Source organism: Gorilla gorilla, chromosome 11 (assembly GCF_029281585.2).
Source record: "Gorilla gorilla gorilla isolate KB3781 chromosome 11, NHGRI_mGorGor1-v2.1_pri, whole genome shotgun sequence".
Lineage (NCBI taxonomy): Eukaryota > Metazoa > Chordata > Mammalia > Primates > Hominidae > Gorilla > Gorilla gorilla.
Window position 1 is genome coordinate 62,212,130 of NC_073235.2, and position 18,896 is coordinate 62,231,025.

An 18,896-nucleotide genomic window follows, 5' to 3' on the forward strand; every position below is an offset into this window, starting at 1 on the left:
GTGGGCTACATTTGGCCCATGTACCACAGTTTTCCAACTCCTAGTTTTATCAATAATAAAAAATAGGGCTGGGCATCGTGGATCACACCTATAATCACAACACTTTGGGAGGCCAAGGCAGGAGGATCATGAGAGGCCAGGAGTTCAAGGCCACCCTGAGCAACATACTGAGAACTCATCTCTATTAAAAATAATAATAATAATAATAATAAAATATAGCTGTTGGCCTGGTGCCTGTAATCCCAGCACTCTGGGAGGCCAAGGTGGGAGGATCACCTTAGGTCAGGAGTTTGAGAGCAGCCTGGCCAACATGGTGAAACCCCATCTCTACTAAAAATAGAAAAATTGGGGCTGGGCGTGGTGGCTCACGCCTGTAATCCCAGCACTTTGGGAGGCCGAGGCGGGTGGGTCACAAGGTCAGGAGTTCAAGACCGGCCTGACTAACATGATAAAACTCCATCTCTACTAAAAATTACAAAAATTAGCCAGGCATTGTGGTGCGTGCCTGTAATCCCAGCTACTCAGGAGGCTGAGGAAGGAGAATCGCTTGAACCTGGGAGGCGGAGGTTGCAGTTAGCGGAGATCACACCATTGTACTCCAGCCTGGGCGACAGAGCAAGACTCCATCTCAAAAAAAAGAAAAAAATTAGCCGGGAGTGGTGGCAGGCGCCTGTAATCCGAGCTACTCGGGAGGCTGAGGCAGAAGAATCACTTGAACCTGGGAGGTGGAGGTTGCAGTGAGCCGAGATTGAGCCACTGCATTCCAGCCTGGGAGACAAGAGTGAGACTCTGTCTCCAAAATAAATATATAAATAAAATAAAATATAGCTGTTAACTGGATGTCGTAGCTGATGCCTGTAATTCCAGTACTTTGGGAGGCCGGGGAGGGAGGATCACTTGAGGCTTGGAGTTTGGGACCAGCCTGGGCAGCAAAAAATTTAAAAACAACTAGCCCCACACTGTGGTGGCACACCTGTAGTCACAGCCACACAGGAGGCTGAGGCAGGAGGACAGCTTTAGCCTAGAAGCTTGAGGCTGCAGTGAGCTATGATGGTACCACCATGTACTCCAGCCTGGGAGATGGAATGAGGCCTCATGTACTTAAAAACATGAATAAAATGTATCTGCTTTTCTTAAGCATTCTATATATTTCAGGCAGTGTGCAAGGTTTGAATTCCAAGTGTTCCACAAATTGGGGATTATTCCTGGTGAGGCCAGATATTCTAGAGCAACTAAAAGCAGGAATGATCTTTCTAGAAGCAGTGAGATCTAGCCTGTACGCTTAGATGTAAGAGAGGTTTCTCAGAGAGGGTTTCAAGATGGTACTCTCTTTACGTGTTTTAATAACCTTTTATTTATTTATTTATTTATTTATTTATTTATTTATTTATTTATTTATTTATTTTGAGACAGGGTCTGTCACCCAGGCCTGAATGCAGTGGCATGATCCCCGCTCACTGCAAGCCTCAACCTCCTGGGCTCAAGCAATCCTCCTGCCTCAGCCTCCCAAGTAGCTGGGATTATAGGCATGCACCAATGCACAGGGCTAATTTTTAAAATTTTTTTGTAGAGATGGGGCCTTGCTTTGTTGCCCACGCTGGTCTCAAGCATCCTCCTGACTCAGCCTCTCAAAGTCCTGGGATTATAGGCTTGAGCAACTACATCTGGCCTCTATATCCTTTTAAATATTGGCTTGGGGAATTGAAAGTTTTTTATGCTAATCCAGCAGAAGTCAACCAACAGAATTTTTTGGATGTTCATTTACTAAATATGGCAACTTTAAATAAAACTTGATGTGGGGAAAACAAAAATTTATAAAGGCACTAAATCGAGAGTTTATTATTTTTGTTATGAAAGGAATTCCTTACATCAAAGACTTAGAACAATGGACCTTTAAGTAATATATCCCTTAGAAGTAGGAGTGAGTCCTCATGACATTTTGGGCTGGATAAAAAAAGGAAAAAAAAAAAAAGAAGCAGGGATCCTTGGCCAGGCGTGGTGGCTAACGCCTGTAATCCCAGCACACTGGGAGGCCGAGGAAGGCAGATCACCTGAAAAAATTGTTCTCAATCAGGTAGACAGTAGAATGATAGTTACCAGAGGCTGGGAAGGGTATGTGTGGTGGGGGTGGGGACAAAAAGAGGATGGTTAATGGGTACAAATATAAAGTTGGATAAAAGGAGTAAGTTCTAATGTTTGATAATAGAGTAGAATGACTATAGTTAACATCATATTGCATTATTTCAAAATAGCTAGAAGGGAAGACTTGAAACACTACCAACATAGAAGTCATAAATGTTCTAGATGATGGTTATCCTAAATACCTTGACTTGATCATTACACATTCTATGCATGCAACAAAATATCCCATGTACCCCATAAATATATACAAATATTATGTATCAATAAAAAATTATATGATTTGCAAAAAGCAAACGTAACCACATCTTTTCAATGTCCCACCACTTATGCAAAGTAAAGGATATGTCTACAACTGCCCTTGCCAAAGAGAAGCTTTTTAGAAGATTAGGTTGTGGGATGAATAAAAGAGGGGAAAACAAGAACTTTGAAATTCAATATCTGAAAGAGCATTCTAAGCTATCAGGTGGAAGAAATGCTCAAAACATAAGAGTAAAGGGTTGAATGACCATGGGTAAATAACAGACAAGTTTATAAAATAAAAGGGGAAAAATTGGTTAATAGTCAATAAGATGCTAACTTAGAGAAGAAGCCAAGTTTAAAAATGAAAACTAAGGTGAGTGGTGAGGGCAAGTGGTGAACAAAGATATTTAGATACAGAAAGGTATGTCAGAGTCACTCATAAAGGATAAAAAGTAGCAAGGGAAGGTCAAGTGGGGGAACTCTGTGGATAAAAGGCAAGCACGGTGTCTAGATTGTCTGGAACAGTTTTGACTTCAAACACTTGCCTGTCAAATCACTCGGTGACGATTTTTAGTTAAGAAACTATGGTCATTTTCCATGACCATGTTTTACCTATTCACATCCATAATTCCTAGCAAAATGTCTTTTTTTTTTTTTTTTGAGATGGAGTTTCACTCTGTTGCCCAGGCTGGAGTGCAGTGGCATGATCTTGGCTCACTGCAACTTCTGCCTCCTGGGTTCAAGTGATTCTTCTGCCATAGCCTCCCAAGTAGCAGGGACTACAGGCGCCTGCCACCACGCCCGGCTAATTTTTTGTACTTTTAGTAGAGACAGGGTTTCACTGTGTTAGCCAGGATGGTCTCAATCTCCTGACCTCGTGATCCACCCACCTTGGCCTCCCAAAGTGCTGGGATTACAGGCGTGAGCCACGGCACCCGGCTGCAAAATGTCTGCAGCATAGCAAAATCTCAATAATTATTTATCACTCACGATAATTACCTGAATACTAAAATCAGAGAGAGTACATTAAAAAGAAACACAATGAACCATTCTTAAATAATAAAAACATATTCATCAGTCGTCTTTATTTACTAGCACCAATAAAAAACTAGAAGCTCTGTTTAGCATAGGAAATTGGTGTCATACTCACTTCATAATATCATCAGTGCTGGGTGGGGACAAAGCCATAATCTGGCAATATCTGCACCATCCTTGCCAGGCTTGGGAGTTCTGTAGAGTAGTTACCACTGCCAGGTCTGACTGCCATAGCTCAGGAAAAGGGTGCAGTCATTTCTCTTAGCATAATCTTGAGAAGATGTCTAAGAGACCTATGTAATATTAAGTCACAGAAAGAGACAATATTATTGGTGCTTTAGACATGGAATGTAATAGCTAACAATTACGGAATGCTTACTTGTTTCAGGAACTGACGCGTTATCTCATCTAAACAACGCTACAGGGCATGGGTACTGTTATTAACCCCGTTTTACAGGAAACCTAGGTTTAGCAAGGTTAAGGAATTGCTTGAGATAACAAAGGTAGTAAGAGGCAGGGGTGGAATTTGAACCCATATAGTCTGGTTCTTCAGGGTGTATACATCCGTGTATCTATAACCACAATGCTGCAGGGGCACTCGAACAGGCTGGAAAAGAATTATTTTTCTTTAAAGGGCAAATTAATTTCCTCAAAAGTAATCTCTGTTCACTTTGTCCCATACCAGATGCTTATTTTCATTTCATATCCTAAAAGTTAGATTGGCACTTACATGCCAACTTAAAATACCTTTAAGTCTTTAAAATTTATAGTATTTTAGAATTTATCATAGTGAAACATGTACAGTCTGTTAGTCCCCAAGACAATAAGGATGATAGTGACTGATACTCCATTCCCTTCCGATGTAATGACAAACACGTAGAAACACTGTGTTTCACTTATTGGAATTATTTGGATCCAAAGGATTGCTTTTAATACCTTCACAAAATAGGTCATTAAAAAAAATCAAGTGCCTTTCAGTATTCTTCCAAGTTTCAATAACTGATCTTTTCCATTAAAAAACTTTTGATTCATTATTCCAAATCAACATATCATCTAAATATTTCCACATAGTTAGATGTAGCTTTTCCCTAACCTACTCCCTTTTATTTATTAGTACTCATTTACATCTTAGTTTGCCACATTTACAGTTCTTTGAAAGTTTCATCTAATATTCACCAGACCATTCACCTCACAATTTTCCTCCCTCTTTCTAAATAGGTGAATTTGTTTACTGCAAAATCGATGGCTACGCTATTAAAGGTTACTATCACGATTTTAAAAGACATGATCACCATCATTTACCAAGATTCTTACCACAAGGAAATTATCACAAGGTTGGACAAACAGGCTCCAACTCTTAAGGGAAAGGGCTTGCAGTTAGATCACACAGGGCGGGCAGGGAAGCAAGCGGGGAGGGGTGGGTCGGAAAAGGCAGTGCTTGATTCAATTCAACATTCACTGCGCCACTTACCAAGAGCCAGGAAAAGAAAAAAAAAAAAAAAAAGCCAACGAGCTGGGCGTTATTTCGAGCACGGGGCCCTGCAGGTGGGCCTGTGGGCGGGGACCCGGAGCCCGGGAAGGAAGGGGCTGGCTCAGAGACTATAGACGGGCGGAGACCGCCACCCCGGGCCGGGCCTCTAGCGCCCGGCGCCCGCACACTCGCCAGCCCAGCTGCCGGCACGCCGGCCAGCCAGCCGCTGCCGCTTACCAGTGGCGCCTCGCTGACTCCCCGGGGGCAGCTCTTCAACGGTTCCCGCAGTCAGAGCACCACCCCGCGGTGGGGTACCTCCAGCCCGCCCGCAGCTCTCGGTCCCCGCCGCGCCGCCACTCTCGCGAGAAGCCAGGAAGTCCGCGAAGTGGGGGGAGGAGGAGCAGGGAGGGGCACTTAACGGTGGTGGCTGGTTCTGCGCCGGATCCGGGAGAGGGGCGGGCGCCATTGTGCTTCGCTGCCGACTGCTTTTCCTCAGTCACGGGCCTAGAACTCCAAGGAGGAAGGCGGCGGTGCGTGTTGCTGCGAGTGGGACGCGCACTGGTCAGTGCCGGCTCAGGAGCCGGGGTAATGAGCTGCGGAGCTAGTTCTCCGTCTTGGGAGCTAGTTCGGGACCAGGCCGCGAGTGGGGGAGGGGAGGAAACGAAGAGGCCTGGGGACGCGGAGGCCGCTTCCTCTCAGGATGAGGTGGAGAAGCTTGGTCCGGGGCCAAGGGGGCCACAGCGCAGGCCTCCCTTGCCAGGGGCCTTTTGTCGGGTGGTGGAGTTTGTGGCGGGTGCAGGGGACAGATTGTGTGTCTTCCTCAGGGACGTGTGGCGGGTGACGGGAAGAGGCCTGAGCCCTCCTTTGGCGCGGGGCGGCCTCCTCTTGGGCCGTGGGGCGGGGGGTCTTCGGAGCCCTGCGGGCCGCGGGTGTCGCGCGTGAGCTCGCCGGTGAGCGCGGGGCAAAGGCGGGCAGGGCTCCGGCTCGGCCAGCCCGGCCTCGAGTCGAAGTGACTTCGGTAGCCCCTTAGATTCGGCCAAGATTGTCTTATTGGTAGCGTCAGTTTTTGAATATCGTGACGCCCTGAGAGTTATTTTTGTGTTGTGGTGAATTGTGGGTTCTGCAACTCGAAGTAGGTGATTGTATTAAAAATGGACCTGTTGGCCTAAGAAGTAAAAATATGGAAGGCGCCGGGAGTAGGAAACTCCCTCATTTTGGTGAAACTGCGTATTGAAGATGAATGTGTCCACCCCCTCACCCCAAAATGCTGCACTTAATACTTTTTCTCAAGTACCAAAGTAAATATATTGGGAAAGTCTCTATCTGTGTAATAAATTCGTCACGACTAATGTTGTTTGTTACTATTAGTTAAATGTGTGAAAACTGAATTTGGCGAGGTTTTTCCCCCCATTTTGTAGGATTGATTAGCTATTTTTCTGATTACACGTTATTTTAAATCTCCACCTTTCTGTCCAGAACCAAGATGTAGGATTAAAGATGAATTTTCGATTTAAAAATCCAATAGTGTACAGTTATTAAGAAGGCACACATGTAGTGTAACTAGATCTTTTACTTGAGGTAGCAAAAAGTTTGTTTGAGAAATGAGGTCAGTATAATATTTTTATTTAACAGCTCTACAGCGTTTTGGGAGACAGGACTGGTGCATGAGGCAGTAGCACCAGACTCAGAAGACCTGGGTTTGAGTCTTGATTTTTGCCATAGTTATTTAAGTTCACGAGATTGTCTCAGAAACATGGCAGTTAATTTCTAGAGAGGATTAAATTTGCTGAGGTGGTGTGTGAAGCAGTCACTGGGGGACATAATACTAGTCTTGGTTTTTTTCCAAGTTTAATGCTGGGTCAGGTGTCTTGAATTAAGAATTCCTACTTATTCAAGTACAAATGATTTCTTTTTTTTGCCACCTGGAAGAGGGCTATTTTCCCAGATAAAGCACGAGGATGCCCAGGTTATGTTCTGCATGAAGGTGTCAGGTAACGAACTTGGACACAAAAGTCATCCATGACTCTCATGTAGCCAATTTTTAGTCTGCTCCATACCCACCTTACACAACTCTTTTTATCTGCTCTATGTTCAAGAATCGTCTACATTTTGACATTTTGACATTTTATTGTAGGGAAATAATTTTATAATGCAAAATCTGTCAAATATCTTAAAACTTTTTTAGATAATTTGTAATTTGTTGTCAAATTACAAATTATGGAGAGCTTCACATTACAAGAATGAGCTTGACATGGCATCTGCCCTCCACAACTCACTGTTTAGTCATCAGACTAATGTATAAACAACTATTATTATCTTAGTATGACTGTACAGTGGTTCTGTGGGAGCATAGGGGAGGGGTGCTTAATCTTGGAAATTTTACAGGATTTATTTATTTATTGCCTGAACTAAGATGTGAAGGATCACTAGGACTTTGATAAAGAAACTGCAAAGTCGTGATATTATGGTTTGTTTTAGGAATTCATGATTTGTTCCTGTAGCTGAAACATACATTGAATGGTAAGTTAGAGCCCGACATAAAAGACTTTCTGTACTGTACTAGAAAATTAGTGTCTGGGTGTGGTGGCTCACTCCTGTAATCCCGTCACTTTGGGAGGCCAAGGTGGGAGGATCGCTTAAGGCTGGGAGTTCAAGACCAGCCAGGCCACAAAGACCCCATCTCTACGGGCATGGTGGTGCGGGTGTAGTGGTGCGCACTGCTACTACTAGCTACTTGGGCTGGACGGTCATTTGAGCTCACGAGTTGCAGAGACTGCAGTGAGGTATGATAGAGCTCCACTGCACTCTAGCCTGCACCACGGAGTGAGACCCTGTCTCTAAAAAAATAAAAATAAAGTTAGTGCTCTATGCTGTGGAATGGAGAGCTATTGTGTTCCTTAACAAAATAAAAATAATTTTTAGATAATCTTTGCTGATACATCCTTCTGTTACCACAGATAATCAAGTGCCAGTAATAAAGAACAGTGGGACATGCATGAATGAAATGCACAGCGTTGCATTAGACTTTACTTCTAAACAACAAATTAACTAATGAAGCTTTTAACTGTTAAATAAGTGAATCAACTGATCACATTAGAATGATTACAATTTAAAAGGAATCGGATTTTAAGTTCCTACTAAGATTACTTGAATTCACCAAAGCAGAATTCAATGGCAGTCAAAAAATTTATCTTAATATACAGTATTTGCTAATCATAGGATGAGCCAAAAAGTCTGAAGTTGGGGAGAATGAAATTATAATTTGAGAGTTTAGGTGGGGGAGGGGTAATAATTTTGTGTGTGTGAGTGTGTGACAGGGTCTCACTCTGTTTTCCAGGCTGCTGCAGCCCCAGTCTCCCAGACTCAAGCAGTTCTCCCACCTCAGCCTCCTGGGTAGCTGGGACTACAGGTGCGCGCCACCATGTCTGACTAATTTTTATATTTTTTTATAGAGACAGTTTCACCATGTTTCCCAGGCTGGTCTCCAACTCCTTAGCTCAAGGAATCCTCCCACCTCAGCCTCCCAAAGCGCTGTGATTACAGGCCTGAGTGTGAGTCACTGCATGCTGGGGTTTAATTTTCATTAATCTTAATTTTCAACTTTTCTGCCCTGGCATGAACTTTACATGGTCAGAGCTGGTTTTTCCTGCCCTCGAATATATTTCTCTGACTCTACCGGTTAGACTAGGTAAGTTGAACACCTGGTTTTAAAATCACCTGCTGCTCTACACCCGTTTTTGTCAACAGCTTAAAAAGAAGGCAAGTTTTGAACCTTAAAAGTAGTTATCTTTCCATTATGATCATTGTTCATTAGTGTGATGTTTCATACTTTGTAGAAAGAACCCTAAAATGGTTTCTACTTAAGATCGAAACTTGATGCTTAGAGATTAAATTCATTTCAAGGAGAACAGTTTGTCTTTTACAGTGGTGTAGTGTAGATTTAACATCATAGTCATATTTTCTCATGGGATGTTAAGCTTTTTTCTAATTTTTTAAGATTTGAGCATGTCATATTTTTGTGTTTTAAATATTTGTCAGCTAAAAGTTAGTTAAGGGAGACTTTTTTTTAAGGCCCAAAATGTTGTATACTTTCAAAGTGATTCCCTCATTGACCCACCCTTAGCTTCCATGTCTCCATGTTTACTATGATTTCCCACTAAGGAAAAAAAAAAAATTTCCCCAGAAGCAGATTTTTTTTTTTTTAAGAAAAGGATATGCAAAGTATATGTAAATAATGAAATAGTAACTGCGCGTTTGTATTTCTGCAAGACTCTTGAAATATTGCATTGGGGCTGGGCATGGTGGCTCACTCCTGTAACCCCAGCGCTTTGGGAGGCCGAGACAGGCAGATTGCTTGAGCTCAGGAGTTCAAGACCATCCTGGGCAACATGATGAAACCCCGTCTCTACTAAAAAAAAATACAAAAATTAGCTGGGTATGGTGGTGAGTGCCTGTAGTCCAGGCTACTCAGGAGGCTGAGGTGGGAGGATCACTTGAACCCAGGAGGTCGAGGCTGCAGTGATTGCACCACTGCACTCTGGCCTGGGCAGCAGAGTGAGACCCTGTCTCCAAAAAAAAATGATAGATTACATTGGTATTTTGTGTGATTGCTCTGGCCTTTGTGCCATGAGTTTATCCTATAGTAGTGGTGTACTTTTAGAAATTCAGTACCTGTAATCTTCCCTGGATATTTAAGATAGTTCCCAGGTTAGACTCAGTTAAAATCAGAGTTTTCAGAGACTGCGGGCATAAGATAATGGTATGGTAACAGTAGAAAATAAGGATAAGTAATGAATCTTTGTTCTATGGCTGCATAACAAACCACCTCGGGACCTAGTGGATTTTTTACAGTTCTAGGTGCCTGTTGGGCAGTTCTGATTTTGCCCAGGGCTTACTCCTCATGTACCAGCATTCAGCTGGAGGATTTCCCTGGCTGGGAGATCCGAGATGGCATCACTCATGTTTGGCAGCTAGTGTTGGTGGACATATAGGCCTTACTCTTTGTGATCATTTATGACACAGGAATCTTGGGACAGTATTCTAAGAGAAGCTTGTAAGACCTCTTACAACCTTGAAAATCTTACAGTGTCGCAGTCCATTCTCTTAGTCACACAAGACTGGGGTGGGGAAGTAAGACTGCCTCATCCTAGGCAGTGCAGCAACGTTGCATTACAAAGGGGCTAATACTAGGATGGGGGACATTTGTAGCCATATTTTGTAATTTACCGTAGGTTCTTTAGACCACTATAAGAATAGATAGCCTCAAAAATGTCATGCTTGGGATTGCTTTAAAATAATAGAGTGGGTGGTAAAATAGGTTAGGGAGGTTAAATGTGGATAATAGTTGAAGACTTGATTGGTGCATGGAAGCTCATTATTGGCTGTACCTTTGTGTATGTTTGAAATTTTTCATGATAAAAGCTTTAAGTCATACTCAGGTAATCTGAACTTCATTTTGTGAAGTATTTTAACTTTATCTTTCACTTAGTCTTTACTAGAGTATTTTTGTGGTATGTAGCTACTAAGGCTGTAAACCAGCAAATTAGAAAGGGAATTATTCTCCTTAGGACTTCTGTAATACAAGTTATTTTAAAAATGCCTTTTCCTCTGGCAAATAATTGTTGCCCTCAATTAACAAAGTACATTAAAGAATTTTTTTGAAAACTAGGTATAAAGAAGAAAAAACGCATCAATAATACCATCACCCGAGATAACAGTAAAATAATAAAAATGGCTATTTCTTTCCAGTTGTTTAATGCATACACTTAATATAAGTAATCTTGTATAGGTTTCTTTACCCTGAAGTGAATATCCTGTGTGTAAATCTGAATGACTTTGAAAGATGTTTTACTATGTGTTAAAGACAAATTTCAAATAATGAAAAAAGCCAACAAAATTTCTACTGAGCTGTTTATATGAAAACCTTCACGCTGATGGTATTGGTTAATAATAGCTAGTATTTGCTGAACACATGCTGTGTGCCAGCAAACCTCACAATATACCTGTGAAGTTGATACTATCATTATCACCATTTTGTAGGTGAGAAAATTAAGCATTAGATTATACCTAGAGTCATACCCAAGCATACCAAGTGAGGGGCAGACTTTGAAGCTTGCACTCAGCTAGCATATTTCTACAAATAGAAATTGGCTGATGTGCAAAAATTAGGCAAAGATTGACTTATTTCCTGCCTAGCCTAGCCTCAGTTTTCTATTTTGGAAAAAAATAGGAAATGAATTTTATTAATATATTAAATACGTATTTATTAATACGTTAACATACAGGAAAAGACTTTTAGGTGTGGGAGGTAGCATGTGTTAATAGGGCTGAGGCATTTTTGTTAGACTGGTTATTTTATGACTACTGTGTGACTCTTGACAGATATCTGATCAAGGCCATTATTGTAATAATGGGACACAGTGATCCGTAGCATAATGGAAGGGGATACATAATACTTGAGAAAAACCTTCATAAGCAGAATCAGAGAAAAACTTTTGGACATTGTACTGCTTTTAGGAGTTCACAGCTTTCCAAATTTGATAAACTAAAAATCCAAGCTCTACCTGGTAGGCAGCTTGTGGTTGTGGTCAGAGAAAGCTTTAATCATAAGTAGGGTAATTGGTAGAACTCCTTTCCTCCTAATGTTTTCTTAAACTGCCTGAAGTTTTTCAATTTACTTTTTCATAGTACCCCAAATTCTACTAGAGATAAGTTTGTGGGAAGAGTGCCAAATAGAAGGTACAGTACAAGTAGAAGGCAAGGAGGTAGCATATGTATCTGGAAAACAGTAAATAAATCAGTGTATGTAACTGAAAAATTTACCGTCAGCCACACTGCTCTCTTATGTTTTCAAAACTGTATTTCCAGCGTTCTCCTGGACCTTCTGGGCACTTCTAATTGCTTATTATTATTATTTTCAGAAAGTGTCTCACTCTGATGCAGTGGCGCGATCTCCGCTCACCACAACCTTCACCTCCCCAGGCTCAGGCAATTCTCCTACCTCAGTTTCCGAGTAGCTGGGATTACAGGTGTGCACCACTACCGCCCAGCTAAATCTTTTTTTGTATTTTTAGTAAAGACGGGGTTTCACCGTGTTGGCCAGGCTGGTCTGCTTATTCTTTTTTTAAAAATATTTTTTGTAGAGATGGGGTGTCAATATGTTACCCAGGCTGGTCTTGAACTCCTAGCCTCAAGCAATCCTGCCCTGGCCTCCCAAAGTGCTGGAAGCCACCACAGCCAGCCAGACAGCTCATTTTTCAAAACCAACTAATCTTGGTGTGCTTCCTTGACCACCCCCCACCACCACCCCGCCCACTCCCAATCCCCTGAAAGAAAAACAGTAAAATGTTTGTTCTTCATCAGTATTATAATTGCCTCCCTTCCCAGTTATTAGGTAAATCCTTTCTGACTTGAAGTATGTATTGAATCTGACTTTTATCCATTTCCACGACTTTGGGTCCTCATCCTTGGAGCCATGTCTCTTCCCGTAATGATCCTAATACTAATTTAGTTTGAGGGGATTTTTTTCTAGCTTATTTCCTCCTTCCCCAGTTTTTCAATTTTACCTAGTCTATTGTTAAACCCATCAGTTTGCTTGTTTGTTGACATTGGGGCCATGTCTTGGTCTGGTTCTGCCATTTTATCTCTTGGTAATGGGGTGATTTTTTTTCCTTGCATTTTTGTGCATCATACAAGTTTTGACTAAATGCTAAACTAAAAACAGAACAGATTAGAGACTGAGATAAACAATATTTGTGCGTTGATATGGGTATATTCTTCTTCTGTCGGGGCATTAGTATGGTGGGTTGACTTTGTTTTGTCTGTAGTCGAGATGGATATGACCCTTATTATTGCTTTATTTACCTTCAGAGTATTCCAGTAGTGGACTGCCGCTGCCTAGTGCTTAGTATGAGGCCAAGAATGTTGGAGGAGTGTTCCGCCCTCCCCCCTCCAGCCCCAAGATGGAGTCTTGCTCTGTTGCCCAGGCTGGGGTGCAGTGGTGCCATCTTGGCTCACTGCAACCTCCGCCTCCTGGATTCAAGCGATTCTCCTTCCTCAGCCTTCCAGGGAGCTAGGATTACAGGCACGCAACACCATGCCCTGCTAATTTTTGTATTCTTAGTAGAGATGGGGTTTCACCATGTTGGCCAGCCTGGTCTTGAACTCATGACCTCGTGATCCTCTTGCCTTGGCCTCCCAGAGTGCTGGGATTACAGGCGTGAGCCACTGCACCCAGCCATGGAGGATTTCTGAAGAGTCTAGGCCAATTATCTTACATAATGTCTTCCATTTTGGGTGTCTCATCCTCATGGTGGTATTTATATTATGGCTATTGTATATTTGTTAAAAAGTGCTCTTTTTGCAGTTTCCTGTTCCTTGCCTGTATTTTTCAAGCTTCTCTTTATTCAAACACGCTAAGCATAGTTTTATAATCTGCCTGAAATGCTTGCTTTGATGTTTTTGCTACCCTGTTTTTTTTCTCTCATCTTGTGTCTCAAAGACCTTGTTTGTGGTATCTTATTTTGCTGTATACTTAGTTATCCCTTGTTCGTTATACTTGAAAAAATACTTGTAGAAATAATTTGAAAGTTAGCATGAAGGTATATTCCTCTAGCAAGATTTATGTTGGCTTCTGCCATGTTCCTGGTAGATTACTAAATTGGGACCACCTTAAACCAAATTCAGGATTTGAACTTCCATTTACCAAGCAGGCAACATTAACCTGGGCTGCAAATCTGCACAAGAGCTGGTTTACTTCTATTAATAGCTTAACTCTTTCCCCAACCCCTCAAGACAGAGTCTTGCTCTGTTGCTCAGGCTGGGGTACAGTGGCATGATCTCGGCTCTCTGCAACCTCTGCCTCCCGGATTCAAGCAATTCTCCTGCCTTAGTCTCCGGATTAGCTGAGATTACAGGTGCGAGCCACCACACACGGCTATTTTTTTTTTTTTCTGTATTTTTAGTAGAGACAGTTTCGCCATGTTGGCCAGGCTGGTCTTGAACTCCTGACTTTGTGATTCACCCTCCTTGGCTTTCCAAGGTGCTGGTATTACAGGCATGAGCCACCACGCCGGGCCTAATACCTTAACTCTTAATCTGAGGTTGTGGTCTTTTGGAGTCCACCTTATTGTGAGGAGGTGGCCTGTTAAGATTCCTTACCTTGTTTATGTCCTGGATATCTTCAGAGTTTCTTAGGATGCCCAGAGGAATGGAGTCACTCATTTAAAAAAGCAGTTCATTTTTTTCATAGCTAAAGCAAGCCCACAGGTTTGTGAGATATAGACTACATAAATTGTTGAATTGGTATGAATACAGGTTTTTTACTCTTGTTGCTGTGTCAGCCACTATTAAAATGCCTTAAGGTGAAGGCATACTTAACAGAGTAAAAGTATGTCTTATTAGGTAAACTAGCAGCTGCATTATCAGCTTCAGAGAATCTTCATCCAGAAACTTCATCTCAGAAGTCAAAAAGTTCAATAAGTGAAAAATCTCAAATACCAGTCGTACGATTTTTGTCTGTGTTTGTGTGGCTTTGTAGCTAATTAGATTCCTTACACACTCAATACCAGTTCTGGAGAATAGAAAGTGTAGCTTCTTGTCAGTGCCTCCCCTTCCTCAGTCATAGACTTGTTGATGAGGAACATGAGGATAAAATGCTAGTGGATCTATCATGACTGGGACTTCAGTGAGGCATACTTCACTGTCCTATCTGACTCCACTTATAAAACACAAATTCAAAGATAGAATTTCAGGATGTCAGTTGCAAAACTTTTAATGAAGCTTGGAGCCCACACCTACAAAATCAGCCCTGGTGATAAGTTTCTTATCACCAAACAGGAAGATAGCCTAACTGTCCAGCTCTGAAATGAAATCTGAATTTTAAAAAGCATGACATAGTGACAGAAGGAAAAGACCATTTCATTGACCATTGAGGAAAGATTATACACGTGAACTTTTTTTGCGCTATTTGTTTTTAAGTCTTGGTTTAAAACATTAAGCTTCAAATGCCTCTTTCCAGTAGTCTGCTCTTGCTTATACCTTTTTCTTTTCTTTTCTTTTCTTTTTTGTTTTTGAGACAGTCTTTCTCTGTTGCCCAGGCTGGTGTGCAGTGGCCCGGTGTTAGCTCACTGCAACCTCCACCTCCCGGGCTTCAAGTGATTCTTGTGCCTCAGCCTCCTGAGTAGCTGGGATCACAGGCGCGTGCCACCACACCTGGCTAATTTTTGTATTTATAGTAGAGACAGGGTTTCACTGTGTTGGCCAGGCTGGTCTCGAACTCCTGGCCTCAAGTGATCCACCTCGGCCTCCCAAAGTGCAGAGATTACAGCTGTAAGCCACCACGCCCAGCCTATACCTTTTCCTTTGTAGCACTTAGAACTATTGAAGTTATGTGATTATTTGTGTAGTTTGTTCCATATTAGACTACAATTTCTTTACAGGCACCATCTCAGAACGTTTAGTGTTGTCCCCCTACCTCATTCACTTGTTGAGTATTAATTACTGTGCTTAGTGCATGAGTATCCAAAAAACTTGGTTAAATGAATGAATGGACTTGAAAAGATGTCTCTTAGAACCTTCTAAGTGATTCGATAGAAGTTTCTCAAGGACTGCACATTTTTGTTTTTCACTATATTTTGTGCTTTTGACCTACAACTTACGCAACCAGATTACATAAGTTTTCATGTAACACCTACATTGTCAAAATTCAATCAATTTATGTAGAGGAGTTGCCAAAAATAGTTTCATACAATATCAAATTATCTCTCTCAAAGGACTCTGCCTCTTTGCCTTCTCCCAAGGAGGTTTGTTTTAAGCAGATTTCCTACTAGGTTAGTTTAGTTCTGCAAGTAAGAACTGGGTGTAAATGTAGTCAGAGTAAACTATAAGAGGTATTATTAGGAAACATTATTGTTGTCATAGAACTTAATATTGACATATGTCTTTTAAAAAGCATTTTGTTTCCCAAAAATCCTCTGATTGCAAATACAGTCCCTTTAGTGTCTTCATAGCTGCCTTGATAAAATACCACATCTGCTACTTGTTAAATTGTTCATGGGCTTTTGCATTGTCACTGTTTAACCATTAATATTCTTTCTTCTAATGAATGCCTTTAAAAAATTTCCAGTTCAGAATTTACCTCTTTTTAATGAAATATTTTGTATGGACTTACCGAATACGTATATAGTTTGTAAAAAGCCGATGGTAGAAAAGATTTCTAAGTTAGGTGACCATGTGCTTTATCATCCAAATGAGGCCACTTTTAAGAGACAGCGTAGGTACTATTAATAATTATTCTGGGATAATAAGCATAAATTAGAATTTTTCAGCACATAAACTGGGACTGTTCTGGGCAAGTGGGGAAATATGGTCATCCTGCTTCTAAGGAAAAGAGCAGTCCTTTTCCTTACCCTTTACCCCATCTCTAGTCCCACTTTGCAAAGGCAGTGCCCCTCTGCTATTTAGCTATTTCTTTTAGGACTTACATACTTTCATTTTTCTAAACAGTGTGCTTATACTGTTATTTCATGGTTTTTCATTGTTTCCTACCATTCTTATTTCCACTGCCCACTTCCATCTCACAATATGTAGCAAATTGATTCAGTAGTCTATATTTACATTATTAAGACTATGTAAATATTAAAGAGCTCACCTAATACAATCATGCCTTTCATGAACAGCTAAGTTTTTCCAAGTTAAAAAATTAATTTTTAAAATTGCCTTTTCTTCTATATACAGTTTTTTCAAGTTGTACCATCTCTTCCACATGCCAATGAGATGTAGTTTCCATGTGATGCTTTTTCTTTTCTTAGAACTTCTGCTACCTGAGGTCCTGCTCCAGTCCGAATTGTTTGCTTGCCATGCTTTCTGCATAGCATCCCCCTTAAGTTCCCCTTTATCGCTGCTTCCTGGGTTTCATATCGTTATTTCCTGCCTCACACTCCCATTTTTCTAGGACACGCTCTTCATTTACCTTCCTCTGGTAGTGTTTTTGGTCGTTTTGTTTTGTTGAGACTTTGCATGTCTGAAAACATGTTCTGTTCTCCACTTCAAATGTACTTGCTAGATTGGAATTCAAGGCTAAACATTTTTCTCAGTATTATAAGCATTATTTCATTGTCTTAAGACTTTATTGTTGCTGTTAAGCCGTTCTGATTACGTTCTCTTTGTATGTGACCCATTTTTTCCACTCTAGTAACTTATAGGATCTTCCCATTACTTCTGGTTTTCTGCAGTTTCAAGATGGTATATTGTGCTTAGTGTTGGTCTTTTCTCTTTGATGCTCTTATGTAGTCTTGAGCCCTTTCAATTTGGAGAGTTCTGTCCTTCGTTTCTAGAAAAGTTTATTTGGTAATTTTCTCTATATTTTTCTGTAACCACAGTCAAATTATAACTCTCTAGATAATTATTTTCATGTTACATTTGCTATTTCTTTGGTTCTGCTTTCCAGGAGGTTTCTGCAACTTACTCCCAGTCCTTATGTTGAATTTATTTCAGTATATCTCATTTTAACAAGTATATGGCATTTTGAATTTCCATAAGCTCTTTATTATGCTGTCTTTGTATTCTCACACATCCTGTTCTTATTTTATGAATGAATTTTTTTTATACTTTAAGTTCTAGGGTACATGTGCACAATGTGCAGATTTGTTACATATGTATACATGTGCCATGTTGGTGTGCTGCACCCATTAACTCGTCATTTGCAATAGATATTTCTCTTAATGCCATCCTTCCCCCTCCCCCTACCCTAAAACAGGCCCCAGTGTGTGATGTTCCCCACCCTGTGTCCAAGTGTTCTCATTGTTCAGTTCCCACCCATGAGTGAGAACATGCAGTGTTTGGTTTTCTGTCCTTGGCGTAGTTTGCTGAAAATGATGGTTTCCAGCTTCATCTATGTCCCTACAAAGGACATGAACTCATCCTTTTTTATGGCTGCATAGTATTCCATGGTGTATATGTGCCACGTTTGCTTTATCCAGTCTATCATTGATGGGCATTTGGGTTGATTCCAAGTCTTTGCTATTGTGAGTAGTGCCACAGTAAACATACTTGTGCATGTGTCTTTATAGTAGCATGATTTATAATCCTTTGGGTATATACCCAGTAATGGGATGGCTGGGTCAAATGGTATTTCTAGTTCTAGATCCTTGAGGAATCGCCACACTGTCTTCCAGAATGGTTAAACTAGTTTACAGTCCCACCAACAATGTAAAAGTGTTCCTATTTCTCCACATCCTCTCCAGCACCTGTTGTTTCCTGACTTTTTAATGATCGCCATTCTAACTGGTGTGAGATGGTATCTCATTGTGGTTTTGATTTGCATTTCTCTGATGACCAGTGGATGATGAGCATTTTTTCATGTGTCTGTTGGCTGCATAAATGTCTTCTTTTGAGAAGTGTCTGTTCATATCCTTTGCCCACTTTTTTATAGGGTTCTTTGTTTGATTTTTTCTTACGAATTTAAGTTCTTTGTAGATTCTGGATATTAGCTCTTTGTCAGATAGGTAGATTGCAAAAATTTTCTCCCAATGAATGAATGAATGTTATTTGATCCCTGTGAGGATAGAAATAAGCCCCTTTCCCCCAAATTTTCCTCTCCCTGCAACATCTTAAAGTTTTGTTTTTATTGTTGTTTACTTTGGTCCTTCTTTCATATTGGAGGCCTTCCTTGATTACATGATAGTCCTTGATGTTTGTCAGTTAGAGGGAAGCATTAAAAATCCTCATGAGAAACTCCTGGTGACTAGCAGCCTTTGTTGTAGGATAGAATGGTCTAGTGGAAGGCTAGCCTTTAAAGTGGAAACATTTCAGATGACATTCAGAAATCTTATCACGGGTGTTTGGTGATCCAAGAGTAGAATCCCTTAGTCTCCTGACAGCATTGTAGAAACAGGACCACGAAAGAGTCTGTGGGTCTCAATACTGAGTATATAAATTTTCTTTTATTCCTTATACTGACCCCATGCCTAAACTCCTGCGGAGATTATTGCATGTCGTGTGTGGGAGA

The 18,896-nt window shown here is 41.0% G+C and overlaps 2 protein-coding genes across 27 annotated transcripts in view; one reads left to right on the forward strand and one right to left on the reverse strand.

Annotated features, from left to right (window-relative positions):
* BAZ2B (bromodomain adjacent to zinc finger domain 2B) overlaps nt 1–5,259 on the reverse strand; it is a 403,884-nt gene extending 398,625 nt beyond the window's left edge. For 5 of the 7 annotated variants that reach the window (XM_063694874.1, XM_063694869.1, XM_055379026.2 and 2 more), the window contains exons 1-2: nt 5,126–5,237; nt 3,533–3,710 (exon numbers count right to left, since the gene is read on the reverse strand). The gene's annotated coding sequence lies outside the window, so the exon portion shown is untranslated. Of the gene's footprint in view, nt 1–3,532; nt 3,711–5,125 lie in introns of all 7 variants that reach the window. The other 2 variants (XM_063694870.1, XM_063694875.1) reach the window with 2 other exon arrangements.
* MARCHF7 (membrane associated ring-CH-type finger 7) overlaps nt 5,021–18,896 on the forward strand; it is a 55,985-nt gene continuing 42,109 nt past the window's right edge. Inside the window, exons 1-3 of one of the 20 annotated variants that reach the window (XM_063694882.1) lie at nt 5,021–5,449; nt 7,367–7,408; nt 8,341–8,439. The gene's annotated coding sequence lies outside the window, so the exon portion shown is untranslated. Of the gene's footprint in view, nt 5,594–7,366; nt 7,409–8,340; nt 8,440–11,807; nt 11,917–18,896 lie in introns of those variants that run through there. The other 19 variants (XM_063694887.1, XM_063694883.1, XM_063694885.1 and 16 more) reach the window with 19 other exon arrangements.